This window comes from Cornus florida, unplaced genomic scaffold, assembly GCF_030987335.1.
Source record: "Cornus florida cultivar Cherokee Brave unplaced genomic scaffold, ASM3098733v1 CherokeeBrave_3.0.0_Hap2_Chr05, whole genome shotgun sequence".
In the NCBI taxonomy this organism is placed as follows: domain Eukaryota; kingdom Viridiplantae; phylum Streptophyta; class Magnoliopsida; order Cornales; family Cornaceae; genus Cornus; species Cornus florida.
In genome coordinates, this window is record NW_026775575.1 from 92,178,625 (window position 1) to 92,183,391 (window position 4,767).

The following is a 4,767-nucleotide window of genomic DNA, read 5'->3' on the forward strand; positions in this document are numbered from 1 at the left end:
AAGTTCCACTTCAAACTCAATGTTGATGTTACGTTCTCAATTCACTTTAAAATGGCCGGATGAGGTCTCATCCTTCACGATTCCAAAGGTAGGGCCATCAAGACAACTTCCATTTTCATGACTAATTTCTCTAAGCCAGAGGTCACTGAAGCTCATGCTCTCAGAAGAGTTCTTACTCTATTTCTCTTAATTCAATGGGGTTATCATAAGGTTATCATTGATGCTATATTTGGTTGGATGGAAGGATTGAGGGGGATGGAGAGGGAGGAAACAAGGAGGGTTTAGTGTCTAAGGTTTTAGGGTTTAGGGTTTAAGGTTTAGGGTTATCCCTCATTCCTTTATATTTTTCTATCCGCCCACTTTTGGGGAGAAGAAATGAGAGAAAAAAGGTATAATTACCTACAAATTTATAATTTACAATTTTAACCTTTTCAAAAATTTTGAAATAAATATCTACTTTTTATAATTTTATATAAAATGGTGTATTGGTAAAAATAATATAATAACTTTCCTTCCCTTCCTTCCAACCAAACAAGAAAAAAATATCACTACGTTCATCCTTTATTCTATCCATTCTATTCAACCAAACATAAAATGGGAAATACACTCACCCTTCTGTAATGTTTCCAATTTAATCATTTGTCATTTTCTGACTTTTTAAAGGGTATTTTCGTTTTTCCTCATTTTTGCTTGCCGGACACCGTGGAGTGTGCCGGGTGTGTTCGAGAGTCGGTTGGGGCATTTCTCTGAGTTTAGAACTCTTGGAAATGCAATAGTGGTCATTTTTACATTTTTTCGTTTTTCGAACGGGACAGTCTCAGGTAGGACCCGTTACCAAAGTTGTTGTGTACGGGAGTTGTGTCTCAGGTCATTTGTATACGATGCATTATTATTTTGTACCTAAGTAAACTGTTTAAGTGCTAAATTGTGTGGCCATGATATAATTGGAACATATATATATAATTTTATGGTGGAAAATAAATAAAAAAGAAAATCCTTTAGTGGTGGGACCTACCACTACCATATTTGTGGCTAAGATACCATGTTTGGCCTCATTTCATCTTCTCTCCCATAATGCTCTCTTCTTCCTCTCATTTTTTTTTTTTTTTTTTTTTTTTTTTTCCACATTAAAGCTTCAATCTTCAATTAATCTCTCATTCCTTGGAGTTTTTGGGTGTCGTTTGAGGCAAAACGGAGAGCACATCAAGATCTATACATTGATGTAAGCAATTTCTCATTTGGCCAACCCTAATAAATTCGAAATTTGGGCTCAATTTCATTCTTGGGGTAGGGGTGTTTAATTTAAAATCTCTGTGTTTTGGTGAATTATTCTCTCTTAATTTGTAGTGTAACATGTTAAATTGTGATTAATTCATGCTAAGTTGTCTTGATGTTATGTGTATGAGTTATAATTTCATATAAATTTCATGTTTAGTGATGTGTATGTTGATTGTTGGTGAAATATGATATAGACATACTTAAATGATTATATTTTTAATTTAGATGTGTGATTGTTGAGATTGTGCTAAGTGTAAGCGTGTTAGGTTTTGTATCAAATTTCTTACTAAGCATGTAAGTTGTTAAGCTTGAATTGTATAAGTTATGTGAATTTCATGCTTAAATGGTATGCATAATTGATTTGTTGAAGCGACATGACAAATGCATGTTTAAATGATTATGTTCTTAATTTAAATATGTTGTTGTTGAAAATTGTACTAATTATGAGTATAAGATGTTGTGTGTGAATTTCCTTATCAAGCATGCAAGGTTGTTGAAGTAGAATTGTATAATTTTATGACACATTTCATGCATTGCATTAGGCAAGGAAAAATGGGAAAGAATTGTTTTGAAATAAAAAGGGGTTTGGGAAAGTTTTTTTTGATAAGTGGCTTTGTGAAAATCCGGACGCCGAGGAGGTACCAAAAGTTCGTGGCGTTAATGTAACCTAGAGGGAGCTAAGGAAATCACCCTAGCGTTGTTGAGCTAGCTAGGCCCTAAATGACGCCGTGGAGGTACCAAGGGTCAATGACAGTAGTCAGTCCTTCTCTCGTGTGGCCGCGGAGTTACCAAGGGATGGGTTATGTTAACAGTTTGAAAAGTGACGGATGGTTTTGAAACGGGGAGCGACATAGCACGGCATTTCATGGCACGACATTATTTATTTTTAGCCTTGTAATTGTATAGTATTCTTCCTCGGTATAGCATGATCCCATTTCCTTTTATTTCTATTCCTTGCCTGGATTCACGGGATCACAAGAGGTGTGTTTTAGGCACCACCTACTGAGTAATTTGCTCACCCCTTATATTTAACATTTTTCAGGTCACGAGAAGGAAGTGGAGGATGACAATACAACACAAGTTTAAACGTGATTGGAGATTTGTATTTTGCTATTTTTGTTTTAGAATTTGAATATTTTGTAAATGTAAATCTTGACTATTCTGTAAAACTTTAGTATAATTTGTATAATGTTGTAAATTATGGACTTTTGATTTTAGCTGTATTTCATGGACTGTAAATTGATGTAATTAGAGTATGTTCCTTGTAAAGGAGTATGAGACTAGGTAGTGGACTGACACTTCCATGTTTTTGAAGAAATTGGAGGACTCTTTTTATATGTATGTTGTTATTTTGGGAATATTTTATATTATTTGTATTGTGCGTTAGGATATGACAAATTAGTTTAAGGCCAAGTGAGGCCATTACATTTTTTTTTTTTTTTTTTTTTATGCATTTTAACAGGTTATGGTAGGACCCTTTTTAGCAGAGGTCATGTCGAATTTTTTTTTTAATTGGTATCATTTAAGGATCGTTACACCTTCCCTAGGGATATCTCATCCATCCATCTCCCTATTTCTTCCATCCATTTTTCCATCCCTCCAACCAAACGAAGCATGAAGAGGCCTTTACCTCTGTAATATCTCTCCCTCCAACATTTTGTCAAAAATCTTAGTTGAAGATATTGACTGCCCGGGGGAGCTTTCTCATATTAAAAGTCCTTCATTAATAAGGCTTTCGTGAAAGGAATTTTTGTTGGAAAGAATTCATAAGAAAAAGACGTTTGACGAACGCATTTCTTAAATTTATTTTTAACTTTTAGGTTATTTTTTTATTGACAATAATATACTTCATCCTTAACCATTATTGTAAGCCCCCAATAAAAGGGCGAAGGCAGCAATGGTGCAGGGCGATGATAATGTTGGTGGTGGTGGTGGAAAGTGGTAGTTGAGAGTGGTGGTGGTAGAATGTAATGATGTTGGCAGTGGTGGCAGTGGTGAATGAGTGCAATTAAGGGTGGTGGCGACGGTAGTGGTAGTGGTGGAAGGTAGCGATAATAATGATAGAAGGTGGAAGTGGTGGAAGGTCACAATGGCGGTGGTAGAAGGTGGTGGTGGTGGCAAAAGGTGGTGATGATTGGTGGCAGTAGTGGTGGAGCGTGATGGTGGAAGATGGCAGTGGCAATGGAGTGGTGGTGTCAGAAGGTGATTAGTGGAATGTGGCAGTGGCAATGGTAGTGGTGGTTGAATATAGGACAATTTTATCAATTTATGAAAAGTACATGGGCAAATTAGTAAAATAACAAATTTATTCTTTTAAAAAAAAATTAACTTCTGAAAATGAGGTTTCAAAAGCAACATTTTCTTACTTCTTTAAAATGGACTTTCTGGCCATTGGCTTTTCGAGAAAGTCCTTTAGATATGTGTAACGAAACATTTCAAATTTTTTCAAATGGACTTTTCAAACTTGGAAAGACTTTTTGAGGCTCCAGGAAGCTCCACCAAACATGGCGTGAAATCCTCTTGGCATACGAGAAGAACTTTTCTCTCTATTAGGCTTATACATGTTGTAATTTTATAGGTTATAGTATTGGCAAATAGGCCTTGTATAATAAGCAAAGTGATCTGCAGTGGCTTGTTTGGCCTAGTTGACTTGTCTCAGCCCTTGAGGCTGAAGTCTCCTCCCTTTCCCTTTAACCTTCTTTGTAGCCGGAAAAAATAGTAATAATACGGATTAATAATAAAAAAGTGTAAATTGCATTGACACTTCATGAGGTTTTGGTCAATGTTATTCAAACGTGGGTCAATGCCTTTTTTTTTTTTTTTTTTTTTTTTTCAATGACACCTTATGTGGTTTCAAATGTCATATTTGTCCCTATTTATTTAATTCAATTAATTTACAAAATATAAACCTGGTTAATTGACAAAACTACTCTCATCGTTAAGCCTCTTTCTCTACCATAATTTTTAACTTCCTTTTTTTTTTTTTAAATTCAATTCATTACGGAGCCGCCGACACTCCCTCCCTTTCTTCTCGATTTTGTACATGGCTGGTTTTTTTTTTTTTTTCCTTCCTGTTGTGGTTGGTCAGGGCTGACCATGGCTGTTTTTAATTTTTTTTCAACTTTGGTGGTAGTTGTTGTGGTGTGGTTTGGGTGTAGTTGTTGTGGTGTGGTGGTGTCTAGGTTATCAAGGTGTTTCAAAATTTGAATTTTTATTTTTTCTATTATGGTGATGGTGGTGGTTCTGGTAGTGTCTGGATGTGTTGATGGTGTTATTTTGGTATGATGGTGGTTAAGGTGGTGTTTTGGACATATAAGTATGGGTTGACTATGGTTGTTTTAAATTTTTTTTTCTATTGCGGTGTAAAAAAATACGTTGACTGTCCGTTGAATGATGTTGATCAAAACCTCAAGGAGTGTTAACGTACTAAAAAAAATAATAATAATAATAAAATAAAATACTTCTTGTTATCTTTCCCTGGTAACATAG